Genomic DNA, 25,319 nt, shown 5'->3' on the forward strand with positions numbered 1-25,319 from the left:
TCAGGAGCTGGTGGGGCTGGCTCCCAATCATGTGACTACTGTGACAGCCAATCACAGTGATCACAAGTCTGTCTTGCCACTCGGCATTAAGACCCACTTAAGAGGTGGAAAGGTATAACTATTATTATACAGGATTTATGTAGCGCCAACAGTTTGCTCAGCGCTTTACAAAATGAAGGCAGACATTACAGTTACAATACAATTTGGTACAAGAGGAAACAGAGGGCCCGGCTCGTCAGAGCTTACAATCTAGGAGGAAGTGTAGAGTGATACAAAAGGTAATAGCTGCGGGGGGGATGAGCTGATGGAGGAAATAAAAAGACAGTTTACTAGGTAGAAGCAGGATAGGCTTCTTTAAAGAGAAGGGTTTTCAGGGATTGTCTAAAGGTGGATAGATTAGGAGATAGCCAGACAAATTGGGGAAGGGAGTTCCATAGGATGGGAGAAGCTCGGGAGAAGTCTTGGAGGCGAGCATGGGAGGAGGTGACACGGGAACTAGAGAGCAGAAGGTCTTGGGAGGATTGACTACTAGCCAAAACTTTTTTTTTTTTTTAGTTTTGGTTAGAGTGGAGAGGAATTAGAGCACCTGTCAGGTTTCTTGTGTGGTGTAAGACCCTATTATGGAGATTCACCCTCTCTCTTCGTCCTATTTACCATCATCACCGCAGGTGAAAGTGAAAGAAAATCCCAAATTTTGGGTTGTCACTAGAACAGGAATAGAGGGAAGCCTTTCAATGGGGACACTAGTGCACTTTTGAAGGATTTCCTCTCACTTCCTCTTTTGCCTATGGGACAGGAAGTGAAGGGAAATCTCCCCAAATGGAGACAGATGGCAAAAAAACAAAAAAAAAACAAAATTAACTTATTTTACTCTATCCAAAATGAGAAGAAAAAAGTTTTGCCTTCGATTCTACTTTTACGGTGGCAGAGCAGAAATGTAAACACACTACAAATACAAAGTGTTAGAAAACATTTAAATGCGAGATCAATAAATGTACGCACAGGGTAGGAAACCGATATTTGTTACCAATCCTACGCATAAAATAAAGAGATTTAGGAAGGCTTTGTTACACGGGGATCCGGGCTTTGTCAGAATGCTGCACACGGAATGTTCTAGTGTCACCTTGTGCCCAAACAGCAGCTGTGCACTCATTTCCAATATCAGGATTATAGCGCCATATGCTCGACTTCTAAACGTTCGACGCCTAAAGGCGCAATTAACCTAATTAACCCCGACGTAGGCAAAGATTCCTGAAAATACCAGCTCTTTCCTACACGCCCATCATTCGGGGCTCTCTCTTTTCTGACTTCAGCTTCATATACGGGTGAGAGGAGTCACCCGGCTGGGTATTACACCCCGGTCACACCGATCCCGACTTTGAAATTTATTTATTTCAGGTACTTATATAGCGCCATCAATTTACACAGCACTTTACATATATATTGTACATTCACATCAGTCCCTAACCCTCAAAGGGCGTACAATCTAAGGTCCCTAACCCTCAAGGGGCGTACAATCTAAGGTCCCTAACCCTCAAGGGGCGTACAATCTAAGGTCCCTAACCCTCAAGGGGCGTACAATCTAAGGTCCCTAACCCTCAAGGGGCGTACAATCTAAGGTCCCTAACCCTCAAGGGGCGTACAATCTAAGGTCCCTAACCCTCAAGGGGCGTACAATCTAAGGTCCCTAACCCTCAAGGGGCGTACAATCTAAGGTCCCTAACCCTCAAGGGGCGTACAATCTAAGGTCCCTAACCCTCAAGGGGCGTACAATCTAAGGTCCCTAACCCTCAAGGAGCGTACAATCTAAGGTCCCTAACCCTCAAGGGGCGTACAATCTAAGGTCCCTAACCCTCAAGGGGCGTACAATCTAAGGTCCCTAACCCTCAAGGGGCGTACAATCTAAGGTCCCTAACCCTCAAGGGGCATACAATCTAAGGTCCCTAACCCCCAAAGGGCGTACAATCTAAGGTCCCTAACCCTCAAGGGGTGTACAATCTAAGGTCCCTAACCCTCAAGGGGCGTACAATCTAAGGTCCCTAACCCTCAAGGGGCGTACAATCTAAGGTCCCTAACCCTCAAGGAGTGTACAATCTAAGGTCCCTAACCCTCAAGGGGCGTAAAGTCTAAGGTCCCTAACTCACATTCATACATACACATACTAGGGACAATTTAGACAGGAGCAAATTAACCTACCAGCATGTCTTTGGAGTGTGGGAGGAAACTGGAGTACCCGGAGGAAACCCATGCAGGCACAAGGAGAACATGCAAACTCCAGGCAGGTGGTGCTGGGGCTGGGATTCGAACCAGCGACCCTAGTAATGCCAGGCGGAAGTGATAACCATTTAGCCCCTGTGCTGCCCGAAATGGTATGACTTTTACTGTAAGTCGCACGATTTAAAAGTCAGATGACACACCGATTTGAGGTGCGATTTGCAAGACATCCGACACAGATTTCTATGCAAATCGCACCAAAAGTCCTGCATGCATGACTAGGTTCACACCTATGCAGTTTGCGTTTGATCCATGCTGGAGGGGGGGGGCAATGCACTCCGATCACTGAAGGACAGGATCGTCAGATCCCCGAGAGACACAATATTCCATGTGTGTGAGACTGTATGACTGGGTTAAGGATTTGCAGCATTGGGGTCTTCAGTTCAAATCCCAACCAGGACACAATCTGCATTGAGTTTGCATGTTATCCCTGCACATTTGTGGAATTTCTCCTTAAAGGCTGGTTCACACTATAGAAACGCAGTCCAGATGCGTTCCGGATGTGTTTCTGCATGCGCATTTTTATGCATCTAGTTCATTTTTTCCCTTCTCTTTTTTTCAATTTAAATAGGGACATGTGTGTTCCGGTGCGTTTTAGGGCCAGTTCACACTACATGCATTTCAGTTGCGTTTTTTTCTGCATCCAAAACGCACAGAAAGTAGGTTATATGGTTTGTCAATGTCATAAGCGCTGAGCAAACTGTTGGCGCTATATAAATTCTGTATAATAATAATGTAATGGAATCTTCTATTCCTCCTACCAGTCCATCCCCCACAGTTACTACCTTTTGTACCACTAGCCCCTCCCTCCTAGATTGTAAGCTCCCAGGATCAGGCCCTCCTATCCCTCTTGTATTGAACTGTATTGTTGCTATATTGTCTCCCAATATATTGTAAAGTGCTGAGCAAACTGTTGGCGCGATATAAATCCTGTATAATAATAATAATATAAATCCTGTATAATAATAATAATAATAATATATAAATCCTGTATAATAATAATAATAATATATAAATCCTGTATAATAATAATAATAATAATAATAATAATAAATCCTGTATAATAATAATAATAATAATAATAATAATAATAATAATAAATCCTGTATAATAATAATAATAATAATAATAATATATAAATGCTGTATAATAATAATAATATAAATCCTGTATAATAATAATAATAATATATAAATCCTGTATAATAATAATAATAATAATAATAAATCCTGTATAATAATAATAATAATAATAAAAAATAAATCCTGTATAATAATAATAATAAATAAATCCTGTATTATAATAATAATAATAATAATATATAAATCCTGTATAATAATAATAAATAATATATAAATCCTGTATAATAATATAAATCCTGTATAATAATAATAATAATAATATATAAATCCTGTATAATAATAATAATATATAAATCCTGTATAATAATAATAATAATAACTTCTGCACATGCATTTGACATGTTTTTGATGCATTTTGCAATTTTTCCCAACTTGTTGCTGGACAGATTCAAATGCAAAAACGCATCAAAAACACATGAAAAAAAAAAAAAACGCATTAAAAATGCACTACATGCTTTTCTGCAGCATCACCATTGAAGTCTATAGAACCAAAAACGCAACGTTTTGCTTTTAAAAAAGTCCCTGACCCTTTCCAAAACACGAACCAGGTGAAAAACGCGGAGAGGTGAACCTGTACCATAGGAAATCATGTTAAATGGACTGCACTGCCTTTCTGCCAAACGCAGTGGAAAACGCATAGGTGTAAACCTAGACTTATGCAGGCCATACATGGGTCGAATTCTGAATGATTTTTCATCCGAAAATCGAAAACGTTGTTCGCTCGGTAATCCGATGGCGCCAGCAATGATTTCAAAAATCAGCTGACCAAGTCATAAAGTTCACCCCATATAACAGGCGAAACTTCTGTTCCTTCCAGGTCACGGCTCATATTCTTTTTGGAAAAACCATCGTACGATTTGACCATCGAGTCAAAAACCGGTCATTTTTCACTAATCTTCCAACATGCCTGATCACCGAAAAGGGGAGGAACCACGAAAATCGGCGGGTGTTATTGACCCACTAACAGAGCGAAAATCAGCCGATTATGCTTAGGTCTGATTTTCGGACAAAAAAAAAAAACGGTTAAATTCAACCCATGTATGGCCGGCATTAGAAATCGGTGCGGATCTGACTTACAACCATTTCTAGGGTTTACAGAGAATGGTCCGAAAAAGAGAAAATATCCAGTGAGCGGCAGTTGTGTGGAGGAAAATGCCTGGTTGATGTCAGAGGTCAGAGGAGAAAGGGCAGACTGGTTCAAGATGAGTGCCCCCGTCCCCCACATGCAAAGACAAATTTATGTGCCAGTCTCACACACTGCGTGATCGTCCCACACATGTGAGGTATGACTGCGAACGTCAGATCAGGAGCAGCAATTCTAGTACCAGACCTCCTCTGTAAATCTAAAGTGGTAACCTGTAAAGGCGTTTAACCACTTTCCTACTGCCCTATAGTAGAAGTACTGCTACAGGGAGGTAAGACTGTCCAAGATCATGTATATATACACACACACATGTGATTTGCATTTCTGGGTAGGGGGAGCATACGCGCACCGCCCTACCCACACCGCTATTGGCGGCTAGGGATCTCAATTCCCGGTCGGCACTCGGCGATCGTCGGGTAAAGCGGAGGGAGAGATCTGTGTGTAAACAACACAGGGATCTCTCTCCTGTTAGCATGGACATGCTGCTTTCTCTCTGCACAGCACAGAAATACAAAGCAGCATGTCTCCAAGGTAAAACAGCACACAGTTAACCCTTTGATCGCCCCAGATGTTAACTCCTTCCTGCCCAGTGCCATTAGTACAGTGTCAGTGCTTTTTATTAGCACTAATCACTGTATTAGTGTAATTGGGATGTCAGTGGCAGTTAGTTCCCCCCAGTGTCAGAATGCCCACTATACGTCGCTGACAACTGCCATTACTAGTAAAAAAGCTTAAAAAAAAAAAAATTATATATATATATATACATATACATACACACACACACACATACACACACACATATGCATTTGTAGATGCTATAACTTTCACGTGAACAAATTGGGATTTTATTTTAGCACAGACATGTAGTAGAATACATTTTGTCCTAAATTTAAGAAGAAATTAAATTAACTTTTTTTTTTATTGGACATGTTTAATAGCAAAAAGCCAAAAATATTGTTTTTTTTCTTCAAAATTGTTGGTCTTTTTTTGTTTATAGTGCACAAGATAAAAACCATAGAGGCGATCTAATACCACCAAAAGAAAGCTCTATTTGTGGGGAAAACAAAATTACATGCATTTCATTTATGTACAACGTTGCATGACCACGCAATTGTCAGTGAAAGTAACGGGGGGAGGGGGGGGGTAAATTCTCTGGAGGGCAAGTGATTAAGGAACATATTCAAAACTTTCAGATACTAACACAAGGAAACCCCTCAAAGGCAGCTCTGAGAAATGTACGTTTCTAGTTCACAAACTTTGATAAACACGGCAAGTAACTTTCTTACGGCTACTGAATCCATTGATTGTCCCACACATCTAAGGAAGAGGCAGCCAAATCCCAAGGCTGCAGACAAGACAACCCGCGGTGTCAGAGCTTGCAGCGTATGAGCGATCGTGCTGCAAGAGTACAGTCACATATCACTAGGATGCTGCTCAGGATTCACATTAAAATGATGAACAGCACAGAAGCTCTTCTGATCCTGGATGAAGAAATACCAAAGTGGCACACGAGGCCGGCTGGGGGATTTGTGGAAGAGGATAAAGAGAGCCCAACTGATGAACACTTAGAAGGAAAAGGCAGCGACTTCGCTAAAGACACAAAGACACCGCATGCATGCTGAACATCATCAAGAGATACTTCCAGGGAACGCCACAGGCCCAAGTCTGTGGTGTCACTAATTGCAGCAAGTATTAAAAGTAGAAATGTGGCCAGGATACAGACATTCATATATACAGTATACATACTAAGGAATAGTGATGCACCCATATATCCGCCCTACAAAATGTTATTGGCCAAAAACAGGGTCATCGATGTTTGCCAACCGGAAAAATACAAATGTGTTGATAATGATAATTGAGTGCAATGCAAAAATCACCCTCCCCATCAACTTCCATGCACGAAATGTCCCCCACGTAGACTTCCATGCAAAATAGAGTGTCCATGACTTCAAGGCCAAAATCACGTCCCACTAACGTCAAGGCCAAAATCACGTCCCACTAACGTCAAGGCCAAAATCACGTCCCACTAACGTCAAGGCCAAAATCACGTCCCACTAACGTCAAGGCCAAAATCACGTCCCACTAACGTCAAGGCCAAAATCACGTCCCACTAACGTCAAGGCCAAAATCACGTCCCACTAACGTCAAGGCCAAAATCACGTCCCACTAACGTCAAGGCCAAAATCACGTCCCACTAACGTCAAGGCCAAAATCACGTCCCACTAACGTCAAGGCCAAAATCACGTCCCACTAACGTCAAGGCCAAAATCACGTCCCACTAACGTCAAGGTCAAAATCACGTCCCACTAACGTCAAGGCCAAAATCACGTCCCACTAACGTCAAGGCCAAAATCACGTCCCACTAACGTCAAGGCCAAAATCACGTCCCACTAACGTCAAGGCCAAAATCACGTCCCACTAACGTCAAGGTCAAAATCACGTCCCACTAACGTCAAGGCCAAAATCACGTCCCACTAACGTCAAGGCCAAAATCACGTCCCACTAACGTCAAGGCCAAAATCACATCCCACTAACGTCAAGGCAAAATCACGTCCCACTAATCAGCCACTAGAATGTTTTTACAAGCAGTGGAAGGGGACATCTCCCCCCCCCCCTTCTGCTGCCTGCAGCGACAAGCTCTCCCATCCCACCAGGGAACCTGAGAATGCAGCCGGTGCTTCCCACAGCTGACCATAGAGCTAATCAGAGATCAGAATGGCTCTGATCATCTCTATGGTCTAAGAAACCATAAGAGACAAGCATTTCATCACCTCCGGTTTGGCTGGATGTAAACAAACTTTTACAGGTTTGAAAAAAAAGCATTGGATCTTATAAATCTTGGTATGAGCCAAAGCTTTCAAGGGCAGAGGAGAGATCTGGGGTCTAAAAGACCCTAGTTTTCTCAGTGAAGAGGACCTGTCACAGCATACTGCCATCACAGAGGATATTTTCCATCCCAATAATTACAATAAAAGTGGTAAATAAAAAGACATTGTACAAATTAAAAAAATACATTTAAAAATATATCTATTTTGAATCGCCCTTGTTACATTTAAAAACTGGCATTGATAGGAGTGGAGTGATACATACAGTGAGCTACTGCTTAATGTCACTGCCAGTTTTTAAATGTAATTTCCGGCTTTTTTTTTTTTCCATTCACTATAGCTCCAAGGAGATGTCATTCTCCCTGCCGCTAAAGGAAACAAAAGGGCGGGTCACTGGGCAATGTCACTGGGTGACCCCCACCCCTTTGTTTCCTTTAGCAGTGGGGAGAATGACATCTCCTTCTTGGAGCTATAGTGAATGGAAAAAAAAAAAGCCGGAAATTCCATTTAAAAACCGGCAGTGACATTTAGCAGCAGCCAGTGAGGGAGCCTGAGTGTACACACCGCTCCCTTCCCTGTGCAACACCGCTCCCCTCCCCCGTACACACTGCTCCCCTTCCCCGTACACACCGCTCCCCTCCCCCGTACACACCGCTCCCCTCCCCCGTACACACCGCTTCCCCCCCCCCCGTACACACCGCTCCCCTTCCCCGTACACACCGCTCCCCTCCCCCGTACACACCGCTCCCTTCCCCCGTACACACCGCTCCCTTCCCCCGTACACACCGCTCCCTTCCCCCGTACACACCGCTCCCCTCCCCCGTACACACCGCTCCCCTCCCCCGTACACACCGCTCCCCTCCCCGTACACACCGCTCCCCTTCCCCGTACACACCGCTCCCCTTCCCCGTACACACCGCTCCCCTCCCCCGTACACACCGCTCCCCTCCCCCGTACACACCGCTTCCCCCCCCCCGTACACACCGCTCCCCTCCCCCGTACACACCGCTCCCCTCCCCCGTACACACCGCTCCCTTCCCCCGTACACACCGCTCCCTTCCCCCGTACACACCGCTCCCTTCCCTGTGCAACACCGCTCCCCTCCCCGTACACACCGCTTCCCCCCCCCCCCCCGTACACACCGCTCCCCTCCCCCGTACACACCGCTCCCCTCCCCCGTACACACCGCTCCCCTCCCCCGTACACACCGCTCCCTTCCCCCGTACACACTGCTCCCTTCCCCCGTACACACCGCTCCCCTCCTTGCACACACCGCTCCCTTCCCCCGTACACACCGCTCCCCTCCTCGCACACACCGCTCCCTTCCCCCGTACACACCGCTCCCTTCCCCCGTACACACCGCTCCCTTCCCCCGTACACACCGCTCATCTCCTGCCCCCCCACCCCCCACCCCCACACAAAGAGGATCTGTCACTCATATACTATCACATAGGGGACTTTTGGGCCCCAATGTGATAGCAATAAAATCATAAGTAAAAAAAAACAAAACATAAAAATACACAAGAAGTAAAAATAAAATAAAAAAAAACAAAAACAAAACAATGTGAGCCCGCCCCCACATACATTTCGGTTTTCGGCCACGTACATTCTGAATTTTCTGTATTGGTTTCGGCACCAGAATTTTAACTTCAGTGCCCCACTAGTTATTATTAAATGCTTGCAGGCCATGACACCAAACATACTGAAAGATACATTTAGGTTTTACGCACACTTTAAAAAAAAACCATCATAAAAAAGGAACAGATCTGAATAACCATTTCATTTTAGTGATGTATAAAAAAGTACAAAATGATGCTTAACAAAAAAGTCCATCATTCCTATGGGCAGCACAGTAGCTAAATGGTTAGCACTCCCGCCTGGCCAGGGGCGGACTGACCATTCGAGCTCTCGGGCACTGCCCGAGGGCCTGTGGTCAGTAGGTGGCCCCTATGAGATGCCCCTGGTACCTTTCATGGGCTTTTTTGGGTGTTGGAGAGGACAAAGGGGCCTCATGATCCCCTATTGCCCGGGGGCCCCATGAGTTATCAGTCCGCCCCTGCGCCTGGCAGCACTAGGGTTGTTGGTTTGAATCCCAACCACGGCACCACCTGCATGGAGTTTGCATGTTCTCCCTGTGCCTGCGTGGGTTTCCTCCGGGTACTCCGGTTTCCTCCCACACTCCAAAGACCTGCTGGTAGGTTAATTGGCTCCTGTCTACATTGTCCCTAGTATGTGTATGTATGAATGTGAGTTAGGGACCTTAGATTGTACACCCCTTGAGGGTTAGGGACTGATGTGAATGTACAATATATATGTAAAGCACTGCGTAAATGGATGGCACTATATAAGTACCTGAAATAAATAATAAATTCCTGGGTAATCAGCACCTACAGCCTCTATAAAGAGAAAAGTCAAATCCCAACCACTGAGATGGTTCTCTCAGCATAATTCGATGTTCTATAAGTGCCCTCTAGTGGTAAAAAAAGGATTTTGCAGGATTGTCGCTACAACTAAATATCTCTCTTACAAGCACAGGACTTTATAACCCCCTGCCCTCCAGACGATTTACCCCCCTTCCTGACCAGGCCATTTTTTGCAATACGGCGCTGCGTTACTTTGACAATTGTGTAGTCATGCAACACTACACCTAAATAAAATGTATGTCCTTTTTTCCCCCACAAATTGAGATTTCTTTTAGGGGTGTTTGATCACCTGTGCGGTTTTTGGGTTTTTTTTGTGCTAAAAAAAAATTTGAGGAAAAAAAATTAAAAAACAATATTTTGGACTTTTTGCTATTAACCTCCCTGGCGGTATTCCCGAGTGTAGCTCGGGGTAGAGTTTTAGTACCAAAAGCGGTAACCCCGAGCTACACTCGGGCTTACCATGCGGCGCTGCATAGGGAGTCCCTCCAGCACTTACCTTGTCCTTCGCTCCCGCGATGTGTCCCCTGCAGTGTCCCCGCCCATCTCCTCCGGCCGATGCCGGCATCCGGCTTCTGTGTTCCGGTCCCTGTGACGTCGGGACGTACGGGTGCCGCCGGGAAATTTGAACATTTTAAAAAATTTTATTTTTTTCAAAACAAATTTTTCATAGTAAAACATTGCTGTTTCAACCCATTTCACATACATTTTGTCCCGAGTGCTTTGTCCGGCGCCCTGCCTGCATTTTTCCTGTTCTTTCTGCCTGGAAACAGAGAAACGCCCATGGCGTCCAAAAAGCGTCCCTTTAGGTCAAAAGCGGTTTTAGACCGGCTAGAGAACAGCGATAGTAAATCAGAACCACTTGCAGAATTGAGTGATAATGATTCGTGGGGGAAATTCATCATCAGACACTGAAAACGATTCTGCGACTTTGCTCAGCGATGTGCGAACTTGGCGCTATATTTCACATTTCAGTGTTTTTGGTTTGATTATATTATTTAATTAAATTTATTATTATTATATTATTATTTTTTATGATTATTTATTAAATTATAATTTATGATTTCGTGTTTCAAGTTTTATCCTACCCGGGATGTTTACTAGACTCTTGTTCGGACAGATTTCAGTGAGTTATTCCTAAAAATTACAGCCTACAATAAAAACTACATATTTCCATGCAAAATAATGGTACCGCTTTCAGCACCAAAAATCTGAAATAATCAGACCGCCAGGGAGGTTAAACATGTCCAGTAAAAAATGTAAAAAAAAAAAATCATATTTTGTTATAAATTTAGGCCAACATGTATTCTGCTCCATTTCTTTGCTAAAAAAAAAAATCCCAATATGTGTAAATGAATTGGTTTACATGAAAGTTATAGCGTTTACAAATGGCGGTATAGATAATGGGATTTTTCTTTTTTTACTATTAATGGCAGCAATCAGCAACTTATAGCAGGAATGCAGCAGACATTCTGACACGGAGAGGAATTGGTTTGGCGTCACTGAGGTAGCAACATAACTCCTCCTCCCCACCTGTCAAACACCCTCTGAGGAGCAATTCACCACGCAATACTCTTCAGAGGGTATGCTAGCATAGATGGGCCCTCTGTGTGGAGTCCTGCTTTAGGCCCCTGGTACTCAGGGTGGTCCACTAGCTGTGTGCCCAGGAGTGACAGGTGCAGCGTCCAGGCTGTCAAATCTATGGCAGGCTGCAGCTGAATGTGGTACAAAGTGTCATGTTTAGGGTCCTAGGCCTTCAGATGCCAAGAATGTAAAAGAGCTGAATCCCGAGCATGCATCTATCCATACAGGGTTCTACATGTACCGCCTGGGACAGCACTCACCTCCTCCGGCCACATTCTCCTAGAGATCTGGACAGGCAGCAGGGCTGAACGCTGCACCTGTCCCTGCCAGACGCAAAGCAGCTAGACCAGTGGTCTCCAAACTGCGGCCCACGGGCCAGATGTGGCCCTTTGCTTACCTTTGTCCCCCCATGGACATTATTCCTCCCACCGACACCAACAACGAGGCACCATTCCTCCCACTGACACCAACGACGGGGCACCATTCCTCCCACTGACACCAACGACGGGGCACCATTCCTCCCACTGACACCAACGACGGGGCACCATTCCTCCCACTGACACCAACCACGGGGCACTATTCCTCCCACTGATACCAATGACGGGGCACTATTCCTCCCACTGATACCAATGATGGGGTACTATTCCTCCCACTGATACCAATGATGGGGTACTATTCCTCCCACTGATACCAATGATGGGGTACTATTCCTCCCACTGACACCAATGATGGGGCACTATTCCTCCCACTGACACCAATGACGGGACACTATTCCTCCCACTGATACCAATGATGGGGTACTATTCCTGCCACTGATACCAATGATGGGGCACTATTCCTCCCACTGACACCAATGATGGGGCACTATTCCCCCCACTGATACCAATGATGGGGCACTATTCCTCCCACTAATACCAATGATGGGGCACTATTCCTCCCACTGACACCAATGATGGGGCACTATTCCCCCCACTGATACCAATGATGGGGCACTATTCCTCCCACTAATACCAATGATGGGGCACTATTCCTCCCACTGATACCAATGATGTGGCACTATTCCTCCCACTGATACCAATGATGGGACACTATTCCTCCCACTGATACCAATGATGAGGCACTATTCCTCCCACCGACACCAACGACGGGGCACCATTCCTCCCACTGACACCAACGACGGGGCACCATTCCTCCCACTGACACCAACGACGGGGCACTATTCCTCCCACCGACACCAACGACGGGGCACCATTCCTCCCACTGACACCAACGACGGGGCACCATTCCTCCCACTGACACCAACAACGGGGCACCATTCCTCCCACTGACACCAACGACGGGGCACCATTCCTCCCACTGACACCAACGACGGGGCACTATTCCTCCCACTGATACCAATGATGGAGCACTATTCCTCCCACTGATACCAATGATGGAGCACTATTCCTCCCACTGACACCAATGATGGGGCACTATTCCTGCCACTGATACCAATGATGGGGTACTATTCCTCCCACTGATACCAATGATGGGACACTATTCCTCCCACTGACACCAATGATGGAGCACTATTCCTGCCACTGATACCAATGATGGGGCACTATTCCTCCCACTGATACCAATGATGGGGCACTATTCCTCCCCCCACTGACACCAATGATGGGGCACTATTCCTCCCACTGATACCAATGATGGGGCACTATTTCTCCCCCCACTGACACCAATGATGGAGCACTATTCCTGCCACTGATACCAATGATGGGGCACTATTCCTCCCACTGATACCAATGATGGAGCACTATTCCTCCCACTGATACCAATGATGGGGCAATATTCCTCCCACTGATACCAATGATGGAGCACTATTCCTCCCACTGATACCAATGATGGAGCACTATTCCCCCCACTGATACCAATGATGGGGCACTATTCCCCCCACTGATACCAATGATGGAGCACTATTCCCCCCACTGATACCAATGATGGGGCACTATTCCTCCCACTGATACCAATGATGGAGCACTATTCCCCCCACTGATACCAATGATGGGGCACTATTCCCCCCACTGATACCAATGATGGAGCACTATTCCTCCCACTGATACCAATGATGGGGCACTATTCCTCCCACTAATACCAATGATGGGGCACTATTCCTCCCACTGATACCAATGATGGGGCACTATTCCTCCCACTGACACCAATGATGGGGCACTATTCCTCCCACTGATACCAATGATGGGACACTATTCCTCCCACTGATACCAATGATGAGGCACTATTCCTCCCACTGACACCAATGATGGGGCACTATTCCTCCCACTGACACCAATGATGGGGCACTATTCCTCCCACTGATACCAATGATGGGGCACTATTCCTCCCCCCACTGACACCAATGATGGGGCACTATTTTTCTTCCGACTGACTACAGGCACTACTTAATTTTCTTACTCTCACTGACAGCCAAGCCTGAGGCATTACTTAATCCCGCTGATACTGAGGCATTTTCTACTCCCACTGGCCCCAGTCTGGTCTCCTCTGTTCATGTAGTGCGACTTTGATGCTACTTGAGTGCCAGGGAGTGTAAAGTTACATCAAAGCCACCCAACGAGAACAGAAATACTCGGATGTGAACTAGATCCATAGGAAACCAAAATATATGGACTGGAGTGCGCTTCTGCACAGTGCACTAAAAACGCATAGGTGTGAACTAAACCTAAACAATGAAGCACCCCTCCACTGCTGCTGGTGTGGTTGGGGGGGGGGGCTGTGGTGGACATCTATGACTCTACAGAGGCCATGAAGCACCCCTCCACTGCTGCTGGTGTGGTTGGGGGGGGGGGGGCTGTGGTAGACATCTATGACTCTACAAAGGCCATGAAGCACCCCTCCACTGCTGCTGGTGTGGTTGGGGGAGGGCTGTGGTGGACATCTATGACTCTACAAAGGCCATGAAGCACCCCTCCACTGCTGCTGGTGTGGATGGGGGGGGGGGGGCTGTGGTGGACATTATGACTCTACAGACACCATAAGGCACCAATAAAGTGACATGGGGGAGAAATACTGAAGCAAAGCCATGCAAACTAATCAGTGTGTACAGGGCTGTCAGGTAACCATTTTATTTAGGGACAGCTGCTTTGATGGGCATTCAGAGAGCTCCAAAAATGCAGGTCAAATGCCTCAATTTGAAGCAAGTGTAAATGAGTCCCTGGGGCTCGTTCAGATGTGTGGCAAGGACTGCTGCTCCTCTGAAAAAGTGATCCATGCCCAGATTGCTTTTCAGAGATGTTTGACAAGCGGTGATGAGGAGACATGTTTAATCACTTGGATAATATATCCACCTGCGCTGCTGCGTTTATAATGAGTAATATGAAACAGCTGCTAACATCTAATCCTCACCTTCAAATGGATATAAACATACAAATACTAAATATTGATGTAGCGCTATAATATTTTGCATATGATACACAATCGATATCTATTAAACACAAATATACAGTTGCAAGAAAAAGTATGTGAACCCCTTGGGATTACGTGGAGTTTTGCATGAATTGGGCATAAAATGTGCTCTGAACGTCATCTAAGTCACAACAATAGAAGAACACAGTCTGCTGAACATAATACTACACAAACATTAGATGTTGCCATGGTTTAATTGCACATAACATGTAAACATTCACAGTGCAGGGAGGAAAAAGTATGTGAGGCCCTAGCTTAATGACTTCTCACAGAGCTAATTGGAGCCAGGAGTGAGCCAACCTTGACTCCAATCAGTGTGATGATATTGGATGTGTTGCTGACAGCTGTCCTGCCCTTAAAAAACACTCACCTGTTTTGGGTTTACTGGTTTCAAGAAGCACTGTCTGATGTGAACCATGCCTTGCAGAAAAGAGCTCTCAGAAGACCTACGATCAAGAATTGTTGACTTGCATGAAGCTGGAAAGGGTTACAAAAGTATCTCCAAAAGCCTTGATGTTCATGTGTCCACGGTAAGACAGACTGTCTACAAATGGAGAAAGTTTAGCACTGTTGCTACTCTCCCTAGGCGTGGTCGTCCTGTAAAAATGAATAGCAGGGGGAAGGTGAGCGGGCATGCTAGCCACATAGGGATTGTCACCCACCACTTGCACTGGCACAGGACCATGTGTTTTCATCTAATGTGTGTCTATATATCTACACTGAATACTGTGGACTATACTATTTATCCTGTTACTAGAACCACCGAGGGGTGTTGATCCATACTCCACAGAGGGAATCACTGTGTGTCACCATTGAGTAGGTTGTTTGACACAGAGTGCACTGATTTTCACTATTGAAATCCACCTTACTGAATTGGGATGTATATTTGTGTTTAATAGATATCGATTGTGTATCATATGCAAAATATTATAGCGCTACATCAATATTTAGTATTTGTATGTTTAACCACTTGTTGTCTATTGACATCCTCCTAGGATCCCGCCCCCTCTGTGCAACCCTGAGGCACGCACTCGGCATGCTCTGTGACACCTGGCCCTTTACCATGTGATTAGCTGTGTCCAATCACAGCTAATCACATTGTTAACAGATTTGCTGGTTATCAGCAGTCCTTTCCTTGTGTACTGTCTCAGTGTGAGGGGAGGAGAGCCGGTAACCGGAAATTCACACAGGGGACATTTACACTGATCATCAGTTCAGCCTATGAGTGCCCATTAGTGTAGCCTGTCAGCACCGCCTATGAGTGCCCATCAGTTCAACCCCATCAGTGCAGCCTATGAGTGCCCATCAGTGCAGGCCCATCAGTTCAGCCTATGAGTGCCCATCAGTGCAGGCCCATCAGTTCAGCCTATGAGTGCAGGCCCATCAGTTCAGCCTATGAGTGCAGGCCCATCAGTTCAGCCTATGAGTGCAGGCCCATCAGTTCAGCCTATGAGTGCAGGCCCATCAGTTCAGCCTATGAGTGCCCATCAGTGCAGACTGTCAGTGTTGCCTATGAGTGCCCATCAGTGCAGGCCCATCAGTGCAGCCTATGAGTGCCCATCAGTGCAGCCCCATCAGTTCAGCCTATGAGTGCCCATCAGTGCAGCCCCATCAGTTCAGCCTATGAGTGCCCATCAGTGCAGCCCCATCAGTTCAGCCTATGAGTGCCCATCAGTGCAGCCCCATCAGTTCAGCCTATGAGTGCCCATCAGTGCAGCCCCATCAGTTCAGCCTATGAGTGCCCATCAGTGCAGCCCCATCAGTTCAGACTATGAGTGCCCATCAGTGCAGACTGTCAGTGTTGCTTATGAGTGCCCATCAATGCAGCTTATGAGTGCCCATCAGTGCAGGCCCATCAGTGCAGCCTATGAGTGCCCATCAGTGCAGCCCCATCAGTGCATCCTATGAGTGCCCATCAGTGCAGCCCCATCAGTTCAACCTATGAGTGCCCATCAGTTTAGCCTATGAGTGCCCATCAGTGCAGCCCCATCAGTTCAGCCTATGAGTGCCCATTAGTGCAGCCCCATCAGTGCAGCCTGAGTGCCCATCAGTGCAGCTCCATCAGTTCAGCCTATGAGTGCCCATCAGTGCAGCCTATGAATGCCCATCAGTGCAGCCTGTCAGTGTTGCCTATGAGTGCCCATCAGTGCAGCCAGTCAGTGCTGTCTCATCAGTGCTGCATGTCAGTTCCTCATTAGTGAAGAAAAATTATTTGCAAACTTTTATAACAGAAACAAAGAAAAAAAAAATATTTTCAACACTTTTGGTCTTTTTTTGTTTGCTTTGCAAAAAATAAAACATCCAGCAGTTCTCAAATACCAGCAAAAGAAATCTCTGTGAAAAAAAATGATACAAATTTCACATGGGTACAGTGTTGCATGACCACGCAATTGTCAATCAAAGCTTGACAGCGCTGAAAGCTGAAAATCAGCCTGGGCAGTAAGGGGGTGACAGTGCCCGGTATGAAAGTGGTTACATTTTTGCCATCTGTGTCCCATTGGGGAAATTTCCCTTCAATTCCTGTCCCATAGCCTAAACAGGAAGTGAGAGCAGATCCCTGCAAATTAAGGGAATCCCTTATCCCCCCTCCCCCCCATAACTTGTGTCCTCATTGGAAGATTTCCCCTCTATTACGGTTCTGGGGGACAACCCAAAATGTGGCTAATTGCATATCCTGCTTCTTGCCTGGAGTAAGCCGTGCTCCTCTGTGCTATACAGTTGTATCCTCCTCCATGTTCCTCTGTGTGGAAGCCCTCAGGGTCGGCAAAAACATTTTTTAATTTTGGATACAGTAAGTGAGGGTTATAACCCCTGTCGGGTTTTTTGCCATCTGTGTCCCATTGGGGAGATTTCTCTTCCCCATAACCAAAACAGGAAGTTTGTGGAAATCTCTCCCAAGTGATGGAATTACTCTCCCTGTTGGAAGATATCCCCTCTATTCCTGTTATGGTGACAACCTAAAACTCAGGATTTTCTTCCACTCTCAGTGATAGAGGTCAACATGACAAATAGAGGGTGAATCCCCCCAACGGGAGCGCAGACAGCAATAAAAACCTGACGGGGGGGGGGGGGGTCTAATCCCTCTCCACTCCATCCAGAATAAAAAAAAAAAAAAAGTGCCTTCAGTTACACTTTAGCCGTTTAAATGGCACAATTGTGGTTGTAAGGAGGTTGCAGGGAGCCCCGCAGACCTACATTAGTTGTATTTGGTGGCAGCAACACCCGACAAAAGTTACCCGCTTTCCTTTTTCTTCTCTGTGGCTGTATGCCATTCAGGCAATTATTCGGGGGCAATAAAACCGCAGCCCGACTGTCTTGTTTTACTGCCCCCCATGTGAACAAGGCCTAAGTCTAGGTTCACCCCAATGCAGATTGTGTTTGAGCATGGCGTTTTGCCTTGCAATTTTGCCACGTTTTTGATCCGTTTTGTATTTTTTTTTTTCTTGTTGCTAGGCAGATTTAAATGCAAATGCATCAAAAATGCAATACATGCTTTTCTGCAGTGTTCCCATTGAAGTCTATAGATCCAAAAACGCAACGTTTTGCATTCAAAAAAGTCCCCGACCCTTTCCAAGAAATGCACCGGGCGAAAACGTGGAGATGTGAACCTGTCCCATAGGGAATCATGTTAAATGGACTGTACTGCGTTTCTGCAAAATGCGGCAAAAAAACACTTAGGCGTGAACCTGGGGTCATGGACAGCAATAAAAACCTGACGGGGGTTCTAATGCCTCTCCACGCCATCCAAAACTTAAAAAGAAAAAAAGTTTGCCTTTACACTTGAATACAGAGTGGCACTCCAAATCATACCTATAGCCCAACTATAATAATGAAAGGGGGGGCGGTAATGCACTATATACCATGCATGCGGAGAACAGCGACAGCTCAGTATACCCAATATCACTGAATGTGCACCCGAGTAAGAAAGACACTTGTAAGGATCAGGGCTCTCCTATCCCTCTTTTATTGAACTGTATTGTTGCTGTATTGTCTCCTGTTATATTGTAAAGCACTGAGCAAACTGTTGGCGCGATATAAATCCTGTATAATAATAATAATAATAATATATAAATCCTGTATAATAATAATAATATAAATCCTGTATAATAATAATAATAATAATATATAAATCCTGTATTATAATAATAATAATAATATATAAATCCTGTATAATAATAATAATAATAATAATAATAATAATAATAATAATATATAAATCCTGTATAATAATAATAATAATATAAATCCTGTATAATAATAATAATAATAATATAAATCCTGTATAATAATAATATATAAATCCTGTATAATAATAATATATAAATCCTGTATAATAATAATAATAATAATATAAATCCTGTATAATAATAATAATATAAATCCTGTATAATAATAATAATAATATATAAATCCTGTATAATAATAATAATCATCATCATCATCATGTACATGGGCAGGGGCGGACTGACAACTCATGGGGCCCCCGGGCAATAGGGGATCATGGGGCCCCTGTGTCCTTGCCCAAACTCAAAAAAGCCTATGAAAAAGGTACCAGGGGCATCTCATGGGGCCCCCTACTGACCCTGGGCCCTCGGGCAGTGCCCGAGTTTCCAAATGGTCAGTCCGCCCCTGCACACGGGGCGTTTGGAAAACTTTTCTAAATGATGGAAACTGACTGCTGAAAAACGTAGGTTAAAAAACGTCTGTTTAGCTGCGTTTGCATACCACGTTTATGTGCGTTTGTATTTAGAAGCGTTTTTAAAAGATAATCTCAGGAGACCTTCCCAAATGCCCAGAATGCACTGAAAAACAGTAAAAAATTAACTATTTCAGACATTTTGAGAGAAATAGAGAGAGCAGTATGTGATGAGATGACCTGTCTTTTCTGGTTGTATTCACTATGGATCCCAACATGAGCATAATGCGGCGCGTTCTACCATTGTTTCCTTCACACAAAACCTGGAACTGACTGCGCTGGTGTGCCGGGTCCATTTGAATACATGGAAAACGCTTTACATGCATTTCTGATGATGAAAAAAGCTCTGGACAGCATCTGGATATGGAACTGTTAAAAACACTTCTAAACGCAAACGGTTCAAAGCACGGTTAGCCGCGTTTACAAGTGTTTGGCATTTGAAACGCTGATAAAATCTACTGCTGAATGCAAGTTTGGTGCGTTCAAAAAAAATGACTGTAAACTCAACTTCCTGGAAATGACAATGTGTACATGGACACCTAGGAAAACATTAGGGAGAGTTCAGGGGCTACTGAAAAAAAGGCAGAAAAGCTCCTGAAGGCAAGTTTATCAGCTGCAGTGTACATGAACCCTTACTGGAGTCTTCGGTCACCAATCCGACTCTGAAAGTGTGTGCCTTCCAGCGAAGTCTCCTGATTTCAGAGTCATCTGTCAGTCTGGGTTCAGGCGCACCTTGCAGGACACAGACGTCTACACAAGTCGGAACGGCACAGATATGATCACTTCAATGGTGGACAATACACTGCGATGTGAATCTAACAAATGGCATGACAAGTCGCAGCAGTCTGCCCGGCACTAACACCGCAGGGAACCTGTGCAGGACTGGCGATTATTACAGAGAATTGCGTGGAATCCAGGCTGGATTGGACATGTGTTTGTGAAGCGTTCCGGTGAGCGCGCTTGTTAGAGATCACGCCGGCTGTTGCTTCAAATATGAAAACAAAAGCAGCCGCTGGTACCTGGGAGTTGGTTTTACCCCAACTACGCCATTACCCCGCCGACGCCATCACCATCACCCCCCCGACGCCATTACCCCGCCGACACCATCACCCCCGCCATCACCCCCCGACACCATTTCCCCGCCAACGCCATAACCCCCCCGACGCCATTACCCCGCCGACACCATCACCCCCGCCATCACCCCCCCGACGCCATTACCCCGCCGACGCCATCACCATCACCCCCCCGACGCCATTACCCCGCCGACACCATCACCCCCGCCATCACCCCCCGACACCATTACCCCGCTAACGCCATCACCCCCCCGACGCCATTACCCCGCCGACACCATCACCCCTGCCATCACCCCCCCGACGCCATTACCCCTCCGACACCATCACCATCACCCCCCCGACGCCATTACCCCGCTGACACCATCACCCCCCGACACCATTACCCCGCCAACGCCATCACCCCCCCCGACGCCATTACCCCACCGACGCCATCACCCCCCCGACGCCATCACCCCCCCGACACCATTACCCCGCCGACGCCATCACCATCACCCCCCCCGACGCCATTACCCCGCCGACACCATCACCCCCGCCATCACCCCCCCCCCCCCCCGACGCCATTACCCCGCCAACGCCATCACCCCCCCCGACGCCATTACCCCGCCGATGCCATCACCATCACCCCCCCGACGCCATTACCCCGCCGACACCATCACCCCCACCATCATCCCCCCGACGCCATTACCCCGCCGACGCCATCACCATCACCCCCCCCGACGCCATCACCCCAACTACGCCATTACCCCGCCGACGCCATCACCATCACCCCCCCGACGCCATTACCCCGCCGACACCATCACCCCCGCCATCACCCCCCCCCCCGACGCCATTACCCCGCCGACGCCATCACCATCACCCCCCCGACGCCATTACCCCGCCGACACCATCACCCCCGCCATCACCCCCCCCCCCCGACGCCATTACCCCGCCGACGCCATCACCATCACCCCCCCGACGCCATTACCCCGCCGACACCATCACCCCCGCCATCACCCCCCCGACGCCATTACCATCACCCCCCCGACGCCATTACCCCGCCGACACCATCACCCCCGCCATCACCCCCCCCCGACGCCATTACCCCGCCGACGCCATCACCATCACCCCCCCGACACCATTACCCCGCCGACACCATCACCCCCGCCATTACCCCCCCGACGCCATTACCCCGCCGACGCCATCACCCCCCAGACGCCATCACCCCGCCGACGCCATTACCCCGCCGACGCCATTACCCCGCCGACGCCATCACCATCACCCCCCGACGCCATTACCCCGCCGACGCCATCACCATCACCCCCCCGACGCCATTACCATCACCCCCGCCATCACCCCCCCCGACGCCATCACCCCCCGCCGAAGCCACTACCCGGCCGACGCCACCACCCAGCCGACGCCATTATGGGAACGATGGCAGAAGCACAGACTGAAATCAATGGAAACACAACACGAGGTCAAAGCATCAAAACGCACACAACGCAGAGTGACGCAATGCACCTGGACAGCCAATACAACGCATTGCAATGCACACTGAAAATGTCACCACACAGGTCTGTGCACACAGGGGGTACATTCAGCCTTACTGCTCTTCTCCCCACCCCCACCTTGTGTCCAGAGCTCTCTGTCACTCCTCCTATCAGCATGCTTCTTGCTCGTACATGAACACTACAGTACAAAAGGTTGGCTCCTTGTGCTGCTTCTCCCTCCCCCAGCCAGAGCTCTGTTGTACAGGGACTGTAAGAGACTTGTCCCTCCCCAGTGATGAGCTCAGCTCTGTGACTCTGCTCTCTCCTCCTATCAGCATGCTCTTTTTTAATATATGACCAGTGCACAACAACTAATTGGCTCCACATGCTGCTTCTCCCTCCCCCAGCCTGAGCTCTGCTGTACAGGGACTGTAAGAGACTTATCCCTCCCCCAGCCTGTGAGTGGACAGTGAAAGGAGAAGCAGGAGACTAATGAGCTCATTTCTCTGTCACTCGGCTCCCAACAGCATACAAGCACATCTGATTGGCTCCTTGTGCTGCTTCTCCCTCCCCCAGCCTGAGCTCTGCTGTACAGGGACTGTAAGAGACTTGTCCCTCCCCAGTGATGAGTTCATCTCTGTCACTCCACTCTCTCCTCCTATCAGCATGCTCCTTTTTAGAACATGAGCACTGCAGTACAACTAATTGGCTCCTTGTGCTGCTTCTCCCTTCCCCAGTCTGAGCTCTGCTGTACAGGGACTGTAAGAGACTTGCCCCTCCCCCAGCCTGTGAGTGGACAGTGAAAGCAGAAGCAGGAGACCGATGAGCTCATCTGTCTCTTGGCTCCCAACAGCATACAAGCACTGCAGCACATCTGATTGGCTCCATGTGCTGCTTTTCCCTCTTCCATTCTGAGCTCTGCTGTACACAACTGTGTCCCTCTCACCAGCCTGTGACTGGACAAAGCAGGAGACTGATAAGCTCATCCCTCTGTTGCCCCATTCTCTCCTCCTATCAGCAAGCTTCCTGTCAGCAATGGGCTACTGCAGCACAACTAATTGGCTCCCTGTGCTGCTTCTTCCTCCACCAGTCAGATCTGCTGTACAGGGGACTGTAAAAGGCTTGTCCCTCCCCAGACTGTGAGTGGACAGTGAAAGGAAAAGCAGTTCAGCTCTCTCCTCCTATCAGCATGCTTCTTGGCAGCACATGAACACTACAGTACAACTGACTGGCTTCTTGTGCGGCTTCTCCCTCCCCCAGTCTGAGCTCTGCTGTACAGGGACTGTAAGAGGCTTGTCCCTTCCCATGCCTAGACAGCGAAAAGAGATGCAGCAGCTTGTCTGTCACCCATCAGCATGCTTCTGGTCAGCACTAGGACACTGCAATACAACACATTGGCTCCCTGTGCTGCAAGAGGATGGCCCTGCCTCAGCCTGACTGGACAGTGAAGGGAGAAACAGAGGTCTGATGAGCTTATCTCTCTGCTCTCTCCTGCTATCAGCATGCTTCCTGGGACATTCAATGAACTGGCTCCCTGTGCTGCTTCTCCCTCCCTCCCTCCGTCTGAGCTCTGCTGTACAGGGGACTGCAAAAGGGGACTGTTACGACTGGACAGTGAAAGGAGAAGCAGCACAGCGCTGAGCTCATCTCTCTGTCACTCCGCTCTCTCCTCCTATCAACCTACTTCTTTTTAGCATATGAGCAGTACGGTACAACTGATCGGCTCCTTGTGCTGCTTCTCCCTCTGTCTGAGCTCTGCTGTACAGGGGACTGCAAAAGGCTTGTCCCTCCCCCAGCTTGTGACTGGACAGTGAAAGGAGAAGCAGCAGACTGATGAGCTCATCTCTTTCCTCCTATCAACATGCTTCTTGTCAACACATGAACACTGTTGTGCAACTAATTGCCCCCCGTTGTGCTGCTTCTCCCTCCCCCATTCTGAGTTCTGCTGTACAAGGAATACAGGAGGTTTGTCAGTGAAAGAAGAAGCAGCACAGCACTGAGCTCATCTCTCTGTCACTCCGCTCTCTCCTCCTATCAGCATGCTTCTTTTTAGCATATGAGCAGTATGGTACAACTGACTGGCTCCTTGTGCTGCTTCTCCCTCCCCCAGTCTGAGCTCTGCTGTACAGGGAATACAGGAGGTTTGTCAGTGAAAGAAGAAGCAGTACAGCGCTGAGCTCATCTCTCTGTCACTCCGCTCTCTCCTCCTATCAGCACGCTTCTTTTTATCATATGAGCAGTACGGTACAACTGACTGGCTCCTTGTGCTGCTTCTCCCTCCCCCAGTCTGAGCTCTGCTGTACAAGGGCTGCATGAAGCGGACACCAGGTCACAATCAGGTACTCACACTGCTTGCAAAACAATCATCAATGACAATGAATGAGGTGTTGGTGGTTGCGGGGCTGCGTTCACTTTTGTCCTGTGCATCTGGCCGGAGTTGAATGTGGCGCAGCAGCGTCGTGACGCAACGTAGCACAGCACTGCATGGCCACCTCCCCTTCTCACTCATTGATGTGACTTTCAGCAACAGAAACAAGAGACTGCAGCACCGCAGCCCTGGGCAATCATAACAGCCAACTGCAACCAACCATTCCAGCTCCAGCAAGAGTTCCCACCGCCTTGCAGAGGGCGCCATCTGCTGATTATTGGGAAGATAACATCGGTGACTGGTTCTCTTTATACTGCAGGCCCCAGCAGCCCGTTAACAAGGAAGACCCAATCAAAATCATCCTTTTATGTTGCTGGGCAGAACAGACAAGCAGAGGAAAATTCTCATTGGCTGCTGACAGCTGGTCTCTCCCGGTACATAACAGTGACATGACTTGCCTGCTCTGTCATGGCTGGACCCCGCCATCCCCTCCAAGCTGCACCATAGCAACCAGCTCCGCACACTACCTATGTCATGGACACACTTCCCGGGCACCGGAAGCCGCCGGTGGGCACCCAAACACTTCCCTGCCGCGGCTCTGCCGTAGGCCAATCAGGGATCGGCGTGCAAACTCTCCACCAATAACAAGACACGCTGGCGCACGCCTTCCCTTCGCGAAATCAGGATGATGATTGGACAGAGCGGGCCGGCAAACATATTTTGGCTTTATGTCACTTGAGGGAGAAGTTACCTCAAACGTTGTCTCCAGGCAGCCGTGTATTGCAGTGAAGGAGGGCGCCATGTTGTTGAAGACTTTTTTTTCATTTATGTAAATAGAACAATGCTGACTGAGATGGGGACATAT

General features: G+C 47.5%; 1 protein-coding gene across 2 annotated transcripts in view; it reads right to left on the reverse strand.

Moving 5' to 3' along the window:
- Positions 1 to 25,041, reverse strand: part of ZFAT (zinc finger and AT-hook domain containing) — a 397,998-nt gene extending 372,957 nt beyond the window's left edge. For both annotated transcript variants that reach the window (XM_089685952.1, XM_089685951.1), the window contains exon 1: positions 24,913 to 25,041. The gene's annotated coding sequence lies outside the window, so the exon portion shown is untranslated. The remainder of the gene's footprint in view (positions 1 to 24,912) is intronic.
- Positions 25,042 to 25,319: the final 278 nt, after the last annotated feature.

The sequence above is a fragment of the Staurois parvus genome, unplaced genomic scaffold (genome assembly GCF_062004578.1).
Source record: "Staurois parvus isolate SC_StPar_1 unplaced genomic scaffold, SC_StPar_1.0 ptg000389l, whole genome shotgun sequence".
NCBI classification, from domain to species: domain Eukaryota; kingdom Metazoa; phylum Chordata; class Amphibia; order Anura; family Ranidae; genus Staurois; species Staurois parvus.